The sequence below is a fragment of the Schistocerca gregaria genome, chromosome 6 (assembly GCF_023897955.1).
Source record: "Schistocerca gregaria isolate iqSchGreg1 chromosome 6, iqSchGreg1.2, whole genome shotgun sequence".
Lineage (NCBI taxonomy): Eukaryota > Metazoa > Arthropoda > Insecta > Orthoptera > Acrididae > Schistocerca > Schistocerca gregaria.
Window position 1 is genome coordinate 415338525 of NC_064925.1, and position 19862 is coordinate 415358386.

A 19862-nucleotide genomic window follows, 5' to 3' on the forward strand; every position below is an offset into this window, starting at 1 on the left:
AATAGATGATGTCATATGTTTTCTGGATGAGACAACTCAACAGTTACATAAACACATTTCACCCACGAGTAAAATTCGCCATAGAATCACAAAAGGCCAAAATGCTAAATTTGCTAGACATCTACATCTGCATCCGTACTCCGTAAGCCACCTCACGGTGTGTGGCAATACACAGACGTAACAACCAACATCAAATTTCCGTATTCAGAAAACCCACCAGCGCGAGCACACATCGAAAATCACACCACCCAATTATCCACAAATGACTGTGTTTCCGACACAGCCTACACAGGTAGTACAAAATTTCACTTAGTGAGAACAATTACAAAAATAGGAGTAGGACACGTGCACAGAGGATTCCGTACAAACTGAATTATGTATACAGATAGTTCATCCACCCTGGGAATAGAGCATCTGGACGATGTTTTGCCTGTTATCGGTATCGATGACAGCATTGAATCAGTCCAGAAAATTCCACGATTTTCAAGAATATTTTAATGCTACGTTTTAATTTTAAATCTTCTTTAGAATTTCACATTCGCTATTGCACCTTTTAATTTATTTTATTAGTTTTGGAGATATATTACCACGCTAATGCATTGACTTCATCTGCTCTTGTCCCGGTTGCGATTTTTGGTAGAATTTGATGGCAATCTCCACAGAAGAAAACGGAACATTCGCCCATAGGACTAGTGTTACTGTGCAAACGTCGAATTGTTGCGAGTTACCCTTCAGTGGATATTTTATGGGATATCGTAATCTCGAATCTCTTACACTAGTTACCAATACCACTTTGCTTTGAAACATAACAAACGCTGTGTCATAGGCACAGACTGCCTGACAAGTCCTCAAGTTGACTTCCACCTGTAACTACTAGATGGCAAAACCATCTTTTTCACAACGGCAGGGGACTTCACTTCATCGTAGCTCACTCAATTACCATGAAATATTTGTAAATTAAATACACGAACCTTCCTCTTGAGTCACTCTACCAATTACTGAAATCCGGGTCAAAATCCCTACATTAGCTTCTGAGATTTTTGTAATATTCAATGTTACATTATATAATTTTCTAAAATGTTTGGCCTAAAATGAAATTATCGCCTTTTCTTATTTTCCACCTTACATTGTAGTGGTCTTTATACTACGTATGTAATACTAGGGGATATATCTGTTCTATTAATATTATTATCCATGTAAATACCATAGTCTCGAAAACTGTTATGTATTACAGTGGAAAAATTCTTTAGATGTTGTAGGACGGAGAATAAATGAACCCTTTGAAGATGCAAAAATATTCCCGAAACATGCTTCGATATTAAAACTACAAGAATTTGTGTCTGTTCAAGGCAACACCAGATTTTCATGTTTATGTTAGGAAGCATACGCAGACAAAAAGAGACCTTCAATCACAAGAAGCATTTGTTATATTCATGCAAAATTTTGGCGCATGACTAATTTCCAATACTTTCAACAATCAAACGTGAGAGTACCAACAAGCCAATAACTGAATTATGTTCGCCTGAGTGACAGAGTGAGTGTACGAAAACATTTACGACGCTTCGCCATCCATTGCAAATTTTTCGTTTGCAGTTCATTCACTTGTAATCCACTTGTTTCCACAATTTGACTTACTTGTTCGTTCTTGCATTGTTGTTTAAAACGGTTTAAGCGTAAACACTACTGAATCAGCAAACAGAACAGCGCCTACAAAAGTGAATTTTTGCAGTATTCTGATAGTAATGAAGTGAGGGGCAAAATCTGTTTCAGAGAAACGGATTTTCTTTCGAAAATATTCTTTCGAAAATATTTTAAACATGAAAAACCATTTCAGAAAATACCATGCAACAACAAAAACAATAAATTATTTAGTTAACTAGGTAATAAGAAAGTGAATAAGTCATTACTTATTTGTTATTAAAAATACATGACGTTGTTGTTTTTGTGCTCTTCAGTCTACAGACTGCATTGATGCAGCTATCCATGCTACTCTATCCTGTGGAAGCTTCTTCATCTCCCAGTACCTACTGCAAACCTACATCCTTCTGAATTTGCTTAGTGTATTCATCTCTTGGTCTCCATCTACGATTTTTACCCTCCACGCTGCACTCCAGTACTAAATTGGTGATCCGTTGATGCCTCAGAGCATGTCCTACCAACCGATCTCTTCTTCTAGTCAAGTTTTGTGGCACAAACTCCTCCCCAATTCTATTCAATACCTCCTCATTAGTTATACGATCTACTCATCTAATCTTCAGCATAATTCCGTAGCACCACATTTCGAAAGCTTCTATTCTCTTCTTGTCCAAACTACGTATCGTCCATGTTCCACTTCCACACATGGCTACATTCCATACAAGTACTTTCAGAAACGACTTCCTGACACTTAAATCTATACTCGATATTAACAAATTTCTCTTCTTCAGAAACGCTTTCCTTGCCATTGTCAGTCTACATTTTATATCCTCTCTACTTCGACCATCATCAGTTATTTTGCTCCCCAAATAGCAAAACTCCTTTACTAATTTAAGTGTCTCATTTCCTAATCTAATTCCCTCAGCTTCACCTGGCGTAATTCGAGTACATTCCATTACCCTCGTTTTGCTTTTGTTATGTTCATTTTGTATCCTACTTTCAAGACACTGTCCATTCAGTTCAACTGCTCTTCCAAGTCCTTTGCTGTCTCTGACACAATTACAGTGTCATCGACAAACCTCTAAGTTTTTATTTCTTCTCCATGGATTTTAATTCCTACTCCGAATTTTTCTTTTGTTTCCTTTACTGCTTGCTCAATACACAGATTGAATAACATTGGGGATAGGCTACAGCCCTGTCTCACTCCCTTCCCAACCACTGCTTCCTTTTCATGCACCTAGACTCTTATAACTGCCATCTGGTTTCTGTACAAATTGTAAATAGCCTTCCGCTCCCTGTATTTTACCCCTGCCACATTCAGAATTTGAAAGAGAGTATTCCAGTAAAAATTCTCAAAAGATTTCTCTAAATCTACAACCGTTAGAAACATAGGTTTGCCTTTCCTTAATCTATATTCTAAGATAAGTCGTAGGGTCAGTACTGCGTCACGTGTTCCAATATTTCTACGGAACCCAATCTGATCTTCCCCGAGGTCGGCTTCTGCCAGTTTTTCCCTTCGTCTGTAAAGAATTCGCGTTAGTATTTGGCAGCTGTGACATATTAAGCTGATAGTTCGGTAATTTTCAGATCTGTCAACAGCCGCTTTCTTTGGGATTGGAATTATTATATTCTTCTTGAAGACTGAGGGTATTTCGCCTGTCTCATACACCTCGCTCATGACGATATGAATTGAAAAAGAACTAAAATCAAAAAATATTACAGTGTTAGAAAACTGTGCTAGGAAATCACATCTGAGCAATAAAATGTGTCATGATATACTTGATTAGCTGTAAGAATTCAGTTTATATATCTTTATAAATGTGTGAGTTTTGTGCTGTTTTTTGGGTCTAAGTTACACCATTGTACCATAAATGGGCACATTTTATACTACTTTCCAAAAAAAAAAAGTCTGTTTGTGTGTGTGTGTGTGTGTGTGTGTGTGTGTGTGTGTGAGTTTGTGTGTCTGTGTCTGTTTCTGTTTCTGTAAATTCTATAACATCTGTCTGATCCGAATGAATTTCTTTCTGGTAAGTAGTAAGCCCTACCCCAATGGACACCTTAACGTGCAGTTCTAATTTCTTAATTTCCAAAATAGTGACACCGAGCGAGGTGGCGCAGTGGTTAGCACACTGGACTCGCATTCAGGAGGACGACGGTTCAATCCCATCTCCGGCCAACCCGATTTAGGTTTTCCGTGTTTTCCCTAAATCGCTTCAGGCAAATGCCGGGATGGTTCCTTTGCAAGGGCACGGCCGATTTCCTTCCCCATCCTTCCCTCACCCGAGCTTGCGCTCCGTCTCTGATGACCTCGTTGCCGACGGGACGTTAAACACTAATCTCCTCTTCCTCCTCCAAAATAGTGCACAGCAGAATTTTTGTACTTCGTTTATCGTCCATTTAAATAACATTGCAATTCAAATTTTTTGAAACACGTAATGCATCTGATAGTAGTTTTACATATGCGTAATCTGTAGTTAAGTGGCTAGATAGCATAAAAATTCGCACAGCAGGTGAAGAATGGGTAGTTCGTAACTGGTGATGCTCTTGTCTCTTGTCCTTGTGCTACCTTTGCACTTGGATTTCTGACCTTGGGAATAATTCCGAGTGAGGAGGAGGAGGCGATTAGTTTTTAACGTACCGTCGACAACGAGGTCAATACAGACGGAGCACAGTCTCGGATAAGGGAAAGATAGGAAAGCAAAGCGACCGTTCCCTTCCGGAGAAATCGTCCCGGCATTTACCTTAAGTGAACATAATCATAATACAATTAAGAAATTATAATTACATTCACAGTTAACTGATCTCTTAGGATAGAAGATTTTGTGATTTTTTTATTTTATATTTTTTATACTGGTATTCATAAAAGGTTGTATGTTACTTAACCAGCTTTAGGGCTGTAATGTATAGTATGTGTGCATTTTACGGATTTCAGGTATGAATCCAATTTCACATATAGTATATATCAGGATATGTTTTTACTGTCAGACGCTCATTTAGTCAAAGAAAAATTTTAACTAAAGACAGTGCATACTGCATTTTAATCTTTATATCGGTTCACTATGTACCCTAAAATTCCCTCTACTGGTAGTAGATTCTTGTATAAATACATGACGCTGTCTGAGTATTATTAGCACGTACCATGTAATCACATGTTTCAGTTTACGATGATTTTTTATTAGAATATTTTAACGGTGTGTATAGCTGCTATACTTACCCTCCCAGTTCTACTCCACACTTTATCCCTTAATACAGCTCTCATGCACACCTTTAATATTTGTTTTTAAATCGCTTTATCTAAAAATAAACATTAATTTTATACCGTTAGAACGCCGTTTGTAGGACATTTAATGCAGTGTAGTTTTGTACTGGGAAACATTTGCGCAAGGAGATCTTTAAAGGTACCTCTGCCCTAACGTTCCGATCCCAAAGGTCAGGATGTATGCTGTACTGCTCAGAAGACTGTGAAAAAATTGGCAACTATACGATTTTTGCCCCAAATTTTCCATCGTTCACACGACTGTTAAGCGCCGGTACTTGTACGCTGACGTATGGTTGAAAGAGAAACGTCAGTGTGCATTTACGTTGCAGAAGACAGTCAACATAGATCTGGACAAGGTGAGCATGGCTTTGCTCGTAAAGATGTTTTATCAAAATAACAGCAATAGTGCTGCTGATATTCGCGAGTGTCGATGCATTAAAGGAATATAGTGAGGTCCTTTCTTCATACCTGGTTTGAAGAATTTGATTCGGAAGTTGGAATTAACTGATGATTTTGGAATTTTTCCTAGGAGAGGTCGACGGAGAATTGCGATACAAATTGTTGAAGAAGTTACTGTTTGCAATGGGTGAGAATGCTGGAGGCAATGTGCGATCTTCCAGCAGTACAAGAGCTGTGTTACGACAGATGAACATTCCATGGCCCACCAGTCGAAAAGTGCTGGAAATAATTGTGAAGTGGTATCTCTACTGCAGTTCCAGGTCGTGTGGATGCAATGGTCGTCACATTGAGCAACATATGTAACCTGGAATGTAAACATGGTACGCAGATAACAAACGTTACCCTCTCATATTGAAATTAAAATGTGTTGGTTACTATAGATTATCCGTCTTGAGCTGACTGCAATCTAATTCAAAAGAACTACACTAGATGCGTTTCGCTTTCATTTACAAAGCATCTTCCGCTGTTATTCTGCAAATTGGATACATTCGTTTATACATTTTTTTTATTGTTTTAGGCCAGAAATAGCTTTTTCTTATAAAGTTGTTCTTCAAGCGACTTACGGTGTTTCTTTACATAAGCTTCTCCTTCCTTTCTTGCAAGCAGTTGCTGGTGCCGACAGCCGACTTTTCACGCCTGCACTTGTCAGCTTTTGGCATTCTGCAGTACTTCCTGCACTGCTCTATTTTCAATTGACTTTCTTAACTGTTTTTCATTCTGTACTGCCATAGTGTTTATGCCTGTTCGCTTGTTTTCGTTCACGTAGTGAGTGTTGCCAACCTATGAAACGATTTTGTGTGTGTGTGTGTGTGTGTGTGTGTGTGTGTGTGTGTGTGTGTCTGTCAGTGTGTTTGAGATAGAGAGAGAGAAAGAGGGAGAGCGAGAGGGGGGGGGCTAATAAATGAAATTTGTCTTGTATGGAGTGGGGGGGGGGGGAGGGAGAGGAAAGACAGGGATGGGCCTGGACAGTGATTATAGAACAGAATCTGGGAAGAACATACAAGAACACGGAAGTAAAGGACAAATCACTCAACTTCTGCCGAACACTTACATCAACACCAACAAAAAATTACAACGAGAGACACAGACATGGAAATCATAAGGGTAAATAACTCATAAGTGGTCGGATCAACTTGGCAAACCACACACTCTTTAAACTGATTGACCACTTAATATAGCAAAAACGTACACATACAACCAAAGGCTCCATTTACCACTACAGTTTCCTCCCAGGTTCTGCCGTATAATCACTCTCCAAGCCCATCCCTGTCTTTCACCTCCCCCCCCCCCCCCCCCACCTTGCAAAAAAGCAAAGATCATACAGTTCCACTCCTCTCACGTCTCTACCTACATACAAGACAATTTCAAAAACTCTTTCTGTCTCTCTCTCTCTCTCTCTCTCTCTCTCTCTCTCTCTCCCAAACACACACACACACACACGTGCGTGTAGGAAAAATAGGGATGGCGTTGGATAGTGATTATAGGGCAGAATCTGGGAGGAAATTGTAGTGGTAAATGGAGCCTTTGGTTCTATGTGTACTTTTTTGCTATATTAAGTTGTCAATCAGTTTAAAGAGTGTGTGGTTTGCCAAGTTGATCCGACCATTTATAAGTTGTTTCTTTTGTGTTACGGTTTTCTGGATGTGATAGTTTTCTTGTAAGGTGAGGAGGTGTTTTTTTCTTGTTGTTTACCCTTATGATTTCCATGTCTGTGTCTCTTGTTGTCTTTTTTGTTGGTTTTGATGTAAGTGTTCTGCAAAAGTTGAGCGATTTGTTCTTTGCGGTTCTAGGCGCTCAGTCCGGAACCGCACGACTGCTACGGTCGCAGGTTTGAATCCTGCCTCGGGCGTGGACGTGTGTGATGTCCTTAGGTTAGTTAGGCTGAAGTAGTTCTAAGTTCTAGGGGACTGATGACCACAGCTGTTAAGTCCCATAGTGCTCAGAGCTATTTGAACCACTTATTGTCCTTTACTTCCGTGTTCTTGTATTTTCTTCCCAGATTCTGTCCTATGATCACTGTCCAGGCCCATCCCTGTCTTTCCTCTCCCTACCCCCCCCCCCCCCCCCCCACTCCATACAAGACAATTTCACTAACTCCCCCCCCACCCCACCCCACCCCCCCTCTCTCTCTCTCTCTCTCTCTCTCACACACACACACACACACACACACACACACACACACACACACAATGAATAGCCATAAACTCTTTAGCAGTGCAGAATGTAAACAGTTTAGAAAGCCATTTGCAAATAGTGCAGCGCAGGAAATACTGCAGAATGCCAAAAACTGTCAAGTGCAGGTGTAAGAAGGGAAGGAGCAGATTATGTAAAGAAACACCCTAAGTAGCTTTCAGACCAACTTTATAAGAAAACGCTGTTTCTAAAACAATTAAAAGAGGGTACAAACGTATGTATCCAATTTACAGAACAACCACGGAAGATGCTTTGTAAATAAGAGCGAAACGCGTCTAATGTTCTTCTTTTTAATTAGATTGCAGGTAGCTCAAGACAGATAACCTATAGTAGCAGATGTTAACAGCTGCTGCGGAAGATGGCCACGCAAACAAACGTATAAAATGTGTTTCTTTCAGTAGTCATTCGTTTTACATTGAGACCCTCTCAAGTAGCGAAAGTTTAATTATAACCACACTGTAGATCTACTCTGACATTTTTGTCAAAGACGAGTTTCGATTGAAGGCTTTCCCGCCCTAACAGCTGATAATGTTCCTCTCAGGTCTGTAGCAGAGTAATTAACTCATCTTGACACAGTATTTCCATGATGCGTCTGGCCGCCATCTTCAGGTGAGTGTGCTGTTGCACGAACTCGTCGGAACTGAATTCAGGCTGCAAAAAGAGGCTCCTTCTTAGGACGCGGAAAGTCAACAGCGCATGTGCAAGGAATCGTCGTTTTTAACTGACCACTAGCGCAGGTGAATGTATAGCGCCCCAGTGGTGGAGGCTGACAAAATAGATAAATCGCTATCCAAAAATTATTCTGATGGCTGAAACAAGAAACAAAGTTCGTTGTTTTTTAATGTCAGTTATAACAGGGTTCCAAATCTTACCAAAAGGGTAACTCTTGTCTCTCTTTAAAAGATTGTCAGATAAACGTATTTAAATAGACTCTCTTAACACACAGTCCCAATAGCGAGACGGAGGTGCAACCATTTTTGAACAAACTGATGGAATGGCTATAGGGAGCCCGTTGTCCCCAGAAGTCCCACTTTACTTATGGAAGATATTGAAGACACGGCGCTGAGGGCGGGATTTTTAAAATCTACTTGTCGGAAGCGTGTCGCAGATACGTTTATGGTATGGCCACTGTACTAATATCCGAATTGTATGGTGTTCTTGTCAATAATTATGTTGCACAAGAAACAATTAAGATGACTTGTTCAGAGTATCAGAGGTAAATGCAGTTGTAAATGCAGAATACTCTATTTTACTAACACGTAATGATGTTCTCTGATATTAAAGGTTGCAAATTAGAATGTACAACACCATTAAAGCCATCATAATGGATCTTTACTATTTTCAATAAAAAGAAATGTACTTTTGTTGGGCGCCTTGGAACCCAGACACTTTAGTTTTTTGAGGGCCTGTCGTTATTAGAATATTATGTTTGACATACCTATCGTCGTCTACAGACGCGCAGTACCGCTCTGCACCACGAAGCTGAAATGCTGCGTTAAAGTGCACGAAAATCTTGATGGTTACGTGAAAGACTTTGATTAGAGTAATGTTAATTACTTATTAACTGCAAGTTTTAGCAGTCTAGCATGTTTGTGTTTAACGTATTAGACATGAAATGTGTAAGGTGTCAGGCAAATCCAACACCTTCCATGAAAACCCTGACATGATAAGCAAATCCTGTAGTATGTCACATAGCTCGGAATAAATCGTGACATTAAATTAACCAAGTAATACGAGTAACGAGTGAGCAAATGGAATACCACAGACTAACACAAGAATGCCTAAATGCATGTCGTACCTTCCCACCGTGAGGCAGACGCAGTTCCGAGGGGAGAAACGAGGACAGAAGCAGAGAGCAGAACCGTGTTAAGCTAGGAGGCCCTACGATAACGGACGGAGTGGACACCCACTCCCCCTGCCTACCTGTACGACTACACAACCCGCAAGTTTCAGCGTGAGGCTTTTTTCGCGTCTCAGGTACGTCAAGGATCACTCCACAGCCCATGTTAAAAGATAGATCCCTCCAGAAAAGCAGTATAGATCTTACGATAACACAAAAAGGGCCACTACCACCCGCAAGTTTTAGCGTGAGACTTTTTCGCGTGTCTGTTACATTAGGATCACTCCCCAGCCCATGTTAAAAGATAGAGCCCTCCAGAAGAGCAGTATAGATCTTACGATAACGCTAAAAGGACCACACTAGCTGCAGATTTTAGCGTGAGACTTTTTAGCGTCTCTGTTACGTTGCAAACATTAAAAACATTGCCCCACCACGAAAAGTATAACGTTTCTCATTGGATAGACAGAATTTTTGTAGGCGGAGCTTAAGGTTAACATTGAGACCCTGATTGGTCAGATGAAAACATAGCCAGATAGTTTTTTTTAAAACTAACTTCGGTAAATTGTAGTAAGGAGAAGTTAGAGAGTTGGTTCCGAGACGGCGAGCTGGACGGCTGGTGCGCCGGCCGCTGTCGCCCTGACGCTGCCTAAACACCGACAAGGTAATGAACGCACGCGATGCCGCATTTTTGAGCGCAAAAGGCTTCACTCAGAACTGCAGAAGACTCATCAGTTACACCCCTTTTTTGCGTAATACTAGTGTCGATCGTTAATTAAAACTCATGGTGTTCACATTTGCCACTTGAAGAACAGATCTGAAACGCGATGATTTTTTTAAATATAGTTATTGAGAAGACACATCAGCCACTGTAATTTACGACAAGTTAAATAAGTAATTAAAGATAATTGAGGGTAACTGTAGACCATTTTGATAGTTTTCTCTTTTGTGAAACTTAAATTAAACCGAGATTATAGATGTGATATGGCATAGGTCATCCTTCGATCGTTTGTAGAACTTGGAAACCCATTCAGGGAATATTCGTTCACATTTTTGTTGAACGCAGTTGGTTTTTACCATCCTGTATTAAAACATTTCCTTTTATCAATAGTGCAATTTATAAACGATGCTTTGTGAGTAGAATAAAATTTCCAATGGTAAACTTAACTGCTTTTTCGGCGTTATTTTACCAGCTAACTAAAAATAGGAAAGCCTTGAACCTTTTCCACTAAATTTAGTTAGTATTAAGATTCTTTTACAGGGAGTGCAGTGGAGCTGACGCTGAGATCATTAAGTATTTGGTTATATCATCGCTAGTCTCACTGAACTCTTCTGAATTCTATATGTCATGTGTGGTCTGGCGTCTCCTTACCAGCAACAGGTCCCAGGTTCAAACTAATTAATTCCCTAAAAAACACGCTCAGAGCGTCGTTGCGCGAAAGTGGTAGGAAGACACGATATAGTACAATCAGACACCACCATGAATGTTTAGAAATGTAGCAAAGCTAAATGTCGCTCACATTAAAATCCGATCAGCTTCGTTGTTCTGTTAACGAGAAGAGACTGGGCTTTCTGTGAGGTTCACACTGAAATCTTACTGCAGAACTGATTAAAATTCTTTGAAAGCTATTTTCTATTTACACCTGAATTACAATTATTTTTTGTGTAGTGAATCGTGTGAGACCTGATCCGTGCTGACTGGTCCAGGCTAACACAAAAACTGTTTCTGCAATGAAATATTAATTCACTTTCAGGTGAAACACTTAAGCAAATAATTCTCAGCGAGTGAGTTCCTATTTTTAAGCCATGTGGCGTAATGAAAAACTTAAAATTATGTTTGTCGCCCGTAATGGCGTCTTTGAAACAAAATCGGTTCAGTATATGAAAACTGCAAATTATTCAGTATTTTTATGGGATGCCTTTCCCTACGCTATTGAAAGGAAAACGCAAGTTTACACATTTATAGAATTAATTATTATTATCATAAGAATGCTTTTTCTTACAGTATTAGTAACAAACACATACCATTCTCATCAAGAATCGTCAATGACGTCCTTCTACAATCAAGAATCCTCGTTAGAGGACTGGCCACTCATTTTTATCTTTGTTCACAGATTATCCTTGAAATGCATAGTTTTCGTATTAATAGTAATTTTCATTGATATTTTTCTATATCATTTTACAATATTTCACTGCAATAATTACGGCACATCGTCTTTATTTATTTTATCAATATTTTCGTTATTACGACTGCTTTTATATCGTTGCACTAGCTTAGTAAATTTTCACAATAACGTCTTGGGGATGGCACACCACATGGGGCAGACGCTCTTAACCGTTTCCTAGGTCACTCTAATTACCTTCATCTCAGCGTCAAGTTCATGATGGAGGTTAAAAGGGCTGGGAAGATTCCGATTCTAAGGTGATATGACACTGGGACAAAGTCTCTGTATGTCCATCTTTTTAGAGGTGGTTGCGGGACTCGGCTATTCGATACAGGACGTCATATTAAACAACTTTCAGCTGTCTAGTTCCCAAACTTGATTTATTTGGCTACCAGTTTCAAAGTCTTACTACGCCATCTTCAGGCCGCTGACCGACTTGTAGGAAGATTCCACCTCGTTTCTTATCAAAACAGGGGCCAGTCGGCAGATGATGCTTGAAGTGATCGCTATAGCAAAAATCTAATAATAACAGTATTGCTGGCCCCTGTTTTGGTCAGAACCGAGGTAGAATCTTTCTAAATGTCGGTCAGCGGTCTGAAGACGGCGTAGTAAGACTTTGAAACTGGTAGCCAAATAAAACAAGTTTGAAGACTAGACAGCTGGAAGTTGTTTAATTTTGCGTACTGGGACAAAGCGTTTATCACAAGCTCACGTACACGGACCGTTTTCTGCGTGCATCGAGCTGTCATCGCCCGCATCTCGTGGTCGTGCGGTAGCGTTCTCGCTTCCCACGCCTGGGTTCCCGGGTTCGATTCCCGGCGGGGTCAGGGATTTTCTCTGCCTCGTGATGGCTGGGTGTTGTCTGATGTCCTTAGGTTACTTAGGTTTAAGTAGTTCTAAGTTCTAGGGGACTGATGACCTAAGATGTTAAGTCCCATAGTGCTCAGAGCCATTTGAACCATTTGAGCTGTCATCCATCGTTCCAATGCTGGGGGTCTTGTAGACTATGTCAAAAAGAGCTTATGTCATTTCAGGCGCAGGGAGCTTGACACAAGAACTGTATCAATTTAAAGTTGTATTCAAGCTGAACGGCTGTGCAGAAAAACAGATTCATCATGCTTTGCTGTTTGGACGTTCGCGGGAACCATTGGAAGATACATGTATATCGGTGGCTTACCTAACTTTTGCTGGAAGCATATCTCCGAAAATAGGGAGAATTTTGAAAAGATACGAGATCAAAAGTGTTCCGCCAGCCACGATTAGAGCGCTCCTTAACTCAGTTAAGTATGGCTTTGGATTGAGGAAGCCCTGAGTGCACATAATAGTGCGTAAGCTTATACTGGTCAAACAGTTCGTACCATTCAGGACCACGTGTTGAGCACTAATATCACACACTGTTATTTCGGCCAGAGAATTCTGAAGTGGCAGAGCACTCTCTTACTGAGGGACATGAAATGTATGAAGAGACACATACAAATGGTTGCCCCTGCATCGCGCTATTGGAACTGTGTTTTAAAAAATTCCATTGAGATTCGACTGTCTGACAATCTTACTTGAGGCAAGGTTTACCCTTCAAGTAAGATATGTAACCTTGTTCTATCTTACATTGAAAAACAACGGTCGTTTATTCAGCCATCTGAATAATTTTTGATATGTTCTCGCTGTTTGGTCTCCTCCCTCAAACAACCGAACCTCCTATAACCGAACTTAACCGATTTCGCCACTGGGGCGGTGCATGTTCAATAATCCCTAGTGTAGCTAGGATGACTTCCTACCCGAGGTGTATAAAGCAGGCCTCGTTCTGAATCTGAATCCAAGCCGATAGCAGAATGTTATGTAAAAACGATTGACAGTTAACTTCAAGAGCGGTAACTCTTCGCTCGAATTGCAGTCAAAAAGCCTGGGAAGAAATTGGTGGTAGCCGGGATACCCAAGGGTTTTGTCATCTCTCCCATACTGTTCAACATAAATGTCAATGCTATCCCCACTCTACTTCACATATCAGTCAGCATCTAGACTGACGACACGGCCTTCCTCACCACGGGGAGAAATTTGGGCCACCTCATCTCACGGATGCAGGGAGAAATAAAGCTGATGGAACAGTGGGCACTGATAAACGAAATAGCTATCAACCCAACGAAGTCGGTGGCTATACTGTAACGCAATCCATTCCCGAACACGAGGCTCACAATCAACACCCAGCCTGTGCCATGGTACCCACTAGTGAAATACTTGGGGGCCCATTTCAATAAGAAATTTCTCTTCACACACAACGTGGGAGAGAAGAAAAAAGCGGGACTACGCATGGTTCAACCACTGGTACCGTTCTTCAACAGTATTCAGCACGGAGATACGGTTTTACAAAACAACAGTCGAATCTACCTTGCCCTGTGTTTTGACGGCTCAGGGGACGACATATACAAAGAATTTCAAGTCACTTCATGTGATACTAAACAGATACCTACAGGGCCCTGGGAGTCCGGTGGTGGACTCGCACAACGGAACTTCACGCAGTACAGGAAAGTAACTACCTAAAAGGTCAAAGACAAAGCACAGAAATTGTTCAGTACACTCAACAACTTAAGCAGCAGTTGCAAACAACAGAAAAAGTCCCTCCGAAGAGGTTGCACAAGTATGGGACGCCACGGTCTATACTTTACATCAAAGACAACCGACGTCCCTCCACCACTCTACGTAGCTACATACCACCTTCAGTGACGTGCGCCCACCAACTAAGCAGTTGTAAGGACTCAGTACAAGCACAAGTCCTGTCTTATAGGAGTAACAAATAAAGAAGTTTACCCTTTAGCCCTACGTCCCAAACAAGCAGCTAAACTGACAAAATCGATAACGCTGTAGCTATCACCACTCGAAAAAAAAGTCTGAATTCCAGAATGAGATTTTTATTCTGCAGCCGAGTGTTTGCTGATATGAAACTTCCTGGCAGATTAAAACTGTGTGCCGGACCGAGACTCGAACTCAGGACCTTTGCCTTTCACGGGCAAATGCTCTATAAACTGAGCTACCCAAGCACAACTCACGGCCCGTCCTCAGAGCTTTACTTCCGCCAGTACCTTGTCTCCTACTTTCCAAACTTCACAGAAGCTCTCCTGCGAACCTTGCAGTTTGGAAAGCAGGAGACGAGGTACTGGCGGAAGTAAAGCTGTGAGGAGGGGCCTTGGTAGATTGCTTGCCCGCGAAAGGCAAAGGCCCCGACTTCGAGTCTCGGTCTGGTACACCGTTCTAATCTGCCAGAAAGTTTCAAGTCTGAATTCATTTCAGGTGAGTCCGTGCAACAACATACTTGCCTGAAGATGGTAGCCAGGTGAACCTTTGAAATATTCTGTTAAGATTTAAGGATCAGCTGCAGACCCGCGAAGAATATTAACAACGTATCGATATTTCATGGTACTGACACTTATCTTTCCTTACTTTCATGACTGCGATAATTTTCTTACAGTGCAACTCACGAACGAGTAAAGTATCGATACGTTTCGTTCGATATCGTGTCGCCAGGTACGTGGGCCTGGGAGCCGCGGACGTGCTGCTGATGACCGCGCCCGCGCAGGCCGCCAACGCGGAAGCCAGCCGCACCGGCAGCTCGCTGCAGCGGCTCCTGGTGCTCACGCCGGCGGGCAGCGCAGCTCACCGCCAGCTGCGGGCTTTTGCCCGTCAGATAGCGCACGCCCGGCCGCCGCTGGGAACCTGCGGCCCTCTCACACTTGACCTACGCCTCTTTGTAACCGTGATGTCGGCCTTCACGACAGGCATCGCCGTCCTCACCACGTTTAAATGAAATGCAAATAAGGCAGGACGTTATTACTACACTACTGGCCATTAAAATTGCTACACCAAGAAGAAATGCAGATGATAAACGGGTATTCATTGGACAAAAATATTATACAAGAACTGACATCTGATTACATTTTCACGCAATTTGGGTGCATAGATCCTGAGAAATCAGTACCCAGAACAGCCACCTCTGTCCGTAATAACGGCCTTGATACCCATGGCCATTGAGCCAAACAGAGCATGGATGGCGTGTACAGGTACAGCTGCCCATGCAGCTTCAAACGATACCACAGTTCAAGAGTAGTGACTGGCGGATTGTGACGATCCAGTTGCTCGGCCATCATTGATCAGACGTTCTCAATTGGTGAGAGATCTCGAGAACGTGCTGGCCAGGGCAGCAGTCGAACATTTTCTGTATCCAGAAAGGCCCGTACAGGACCTGCAAAATGCGGTCGTGCATTATCCTGCTGAAATGTAGGGTTTCGCACGGATCGAATGAAGGGTAGAGCCACGGGTCGTAACACATCTGAAATATAACGTCCACTGTTCAAAGTGCCGTCAGTGCGAACAAGAGGTGACCGATACCGTCACGCCTGGTGACATGCCAGTATGGCGATGACGAATACACGCCTCCAATGTGCGCTCACCGTGATGTCGCCAAACACGGATGCGACCATCATGATGGTGTAAACAGAACCTGGATTCATCCAAAAAACTGACGTCTCGCCGTTCGTGCACCCAGGTTCGTCGTTGAGTCCACCTTCGCAGGCGCTCTTGTCTTTGATGCAGCGTCAAGGGTAATCGCAGCCATCGTCTCCGAGCTGATAGTCCATGCTGCTGCAAAAGTCGCCGAATTGTTCGTGCAGATGGCTGTTGTCTTGCAAACGTTCCCACCTGTTAAATCAGGGATCGAGACGTGGCTGCACGATCCGTTACAGCCATGCGGATAAGATGCCTGTTATCTCGACTGCTAGTGATACGAGGCCGTTGGGATCCAGCACGGCGTTCAGTATTACACTCTTGAACCCACCGATTCCATATTCCGCTAACAGTCATTGGATCTCGATCAACGCGTGCAGCAATGTCGCGATACGATAAACGGCAATCGCGATAGGCTACAATCCGGCCTGTATCAAAGTCGAAAACGTGGTGATACGCATTTCTCCTCCTTACACGAGGCATCACAACAACGTTTCACCAGGCAACGCCTCTCACCTGCTGTTTGTGTATGAGAAATCGGTTGGAAACTTTCCTCATGTCAGCACGTTGTAGGTGTCGCCACCGGCGCCAACCTTGTGTCAATCCTCTGAAAAGCTAATCATTTGCACATCACACCATCTTCTTTCTGTCGGTTAAATTTCGCGTCTGTAGCACGTCATCTTCGTGGTGTAGCAATTTTAATGACCAGTAGTGTAATATCTGTAACCATTTTTTCCTCACTTGCTACTTCAGTTGAATTTTATTTATTTATTTATCGTATGGCAATAAAGACACATAAGAAAGAAACAGACAAATCATTAATATAACAAAAGTTAATAACTGCAAACAGACATCACTAATATAAAGTTTAAGGATTATAAACAAATATCAAGTCTGTTAATATAATCTGTCGACTGTGGAGTTGCGAGCAGGAAGTCGTCGGGGATCCCGTTAGGGGCTCTTCTGGAACAGTCTTCAACAGTATGGCTGATGGTCTGATTTTCTCTGCAGTCACACTGAGGGGATGGTATTTTACCCTAGTTATACAGGGAGTAAGCACATCTGCCATGACGAGTTCGAATCCTGTTTGGAGTGGACCACGTTTTGCGTGGCTTTTGTGTGATGCAAGTCATATTATGATTTTGCCATGCATTCCATTTTTCAGACCATGCGTTTGTGATACTGAAACCTTCTTGTACACAGGTCCTTGCTGTTCTTGTTGGCGGGTTCCTAGATCGAAGCCTATTAGTGTTTGCAGCCTCAATGTCTTGGTGGATTGGCAGGCTTCGATTTCCCATGATTTTTTTGTATTCACGTACAAGGGCGTCAGTACGTCGCAGGTGTGGCGGGGGGATGTGGCTTAATATTGGAAGTCAGTGCTTTGGAGTAGGTTTAATTACTCCAGAAATCATCCTTAGAGTGTTATGCAACTGGACATCCACCTTTCTTTTACGTGTGGGCTGTTGAGCCAAATCGGAGCACAGTATTCGGCAGCCGAGAATACAATCGCTAAAGCAGAGGTGAGGAGAGTGGAGGCCGTTGCTGCCCAGGTAGTACCACAGAGCTTTTGAATTATGTTTTTTCTTGTCTTTAATTTTTCGCTAGTCTTTGTTAGGTGCTCTTTAAAGATAGTGTTCTGTCCAGCGTCATGCCCAAGTACTTCGGAGTTTTATGGTGGCTGAGAATGGTGTTTTCAAATCGAATGTTGAGTTCCTTTCCAGCGAGTTTGTTATTGAGATGGAACAACTAACCTCTGTTTTGGAAGCATTTGGTTGAAGTCTCCACTTACGGAAATATTCACCCATTATCTTTAGGTCTTTCGTTAGGATGTCCTCAGATGTCTTCAGTTGAAGACTTCTGCTATAAGCAATGGTAAGGGACAAGCTGACTGTTTTGAAAAATTGCGTCGTAAAGTTTCAATAAAATCTCATAATCGAGATTTTTCAAGTACGTCCATTGTTTTTGTTGTTTGTTTTTTTTTTTTGTTTTTTTTTTTCAGGTAAGTCATTGCTGTCAAATATTCATAGAGTAACGTCAATTTTTTTAAAATCGTAAGTTATGTTTCAAATATTATTTATGAAAGCACGTCATGGGTACTTACTATTATAAACCTACCGTACGCTACCGTAGACTATGACAAGTAAGTGCAGACAGCGATAGCTTTCCAGTAGCTTTTGTCAGTTAAGGTCGTAGCCGTGTTGCCTGTACGTAGACTGTGTTGCAGACCTGTCGAGCTTTACCTCATAACGATCACTTTCTTTACTTATGCAGTCAGTGGCTTTCTAGATTCCCCTTAAAACTGGAAGAGGTGAACCGTCTCCAAACTGAGTAAGGACACATAATGGACTGAGTAACCTACGGAAAACTGTAGTTCTATATAGTTATTCTTCTGTCTGTTTTGACTGATAATGTATAATTCAAGTTTTATTCGAAAATTTTTGATCTGTAACGTGAAAAAGAAAGATCTTATGTTAAACATAAAGAAAACAATTCAAATTTTTCACATGGCGCTGGAAAACGGAATTTTATCTTCAAAAATAAAAAAATAAAAAAAATAACAAAACCTGCGAAAGAAAAATATATCAAATATCGCTTCAATACTTCGTCGAATTAACATAAAACATGTTTCTGTTATTCATAAACAGTTTTCGCATTTATCAATAATAACTGGAAATTCTTGCCTTTGAACACGATGAAGATCTTTCTACTGAGTACAAAAAATCAACAATAATTATATATTTTCTTTAAATCTATGCACATAAATTGTACTTGCATTAAAAGTAATTGCTTTTGTCACACAAAGGCGTTACGCGATAAACTAATTTTTGTTACTTACATATGCAATTTATGTTGTAAGGATTTCAATAGTACTAACACTGAATGATGTGCGGTTCTCATTACGTACAAAAGAAACAACCAAACAAGAAAACAAAGAGATGTCGTCGGCTCCAATTTGCTCTCTTACACATTCATTTATGTTTCTTTCCCTATCAATACTACCTGTAATCTTACCATTTACTACGTCATTTATGTAGTGTATCAAAAGTATCGAACCGCACTTTTGATAGAGCGCAACTCCAGCACTTAACGTAGTTTACTTGCGTACTGAATGCACCTAACATGGATTAGTACTGATTTGGTATGTTTTAATTGCTTTGCTAGTAAACGAAACTTTACTGAGAAACCTCGAAAAAAAAACATAAATTTAAAATGCCCGAATTGTTTCAGTTTATGAAACTAAGATTTGCATCACCAATTTATAGAATAATAAAGTGTAACAACCTCAAAAATTAATCTATGGTATACCACAATATAATATTAATTTCATTGTCACCTTATTACAGCACATAATAAATATTATGGATGGACCTTAAGATTTCTGCCATCACAGTCACGCAAATCGGCGTAAACTGTTCCCAGAGACATAATATTGTTTACTCGCTTTAATAATTCACATTTACCAGATTAAGGACAGCTTTTCAAGCGCATTTGCGCTCAGAAACATATTCAGATTCAACATCTAATTCGTACTTATCCGTATCATCCTCGGATTTGCGCAAATCGTCCCCGAAAAGCATTTTCTAGCACGAACACCGTACATCTTTCGCTATTTGCAGCCAGATTTTTGGCACTTACGACTGTTTACATTCGCACAGCCGGACAAAGCTGCCATGAGCGAGAAACTGAAGTTAGATATAGAGCTCCCATTTCTCGCTTTATCGCGAGATTATCAATTAATATGAATACAGCACAATATGTATCAAATCTACATATAATAATTCTGTTTATAGCCAAAGTTTTCAATTATGTTTATCATGTAGGA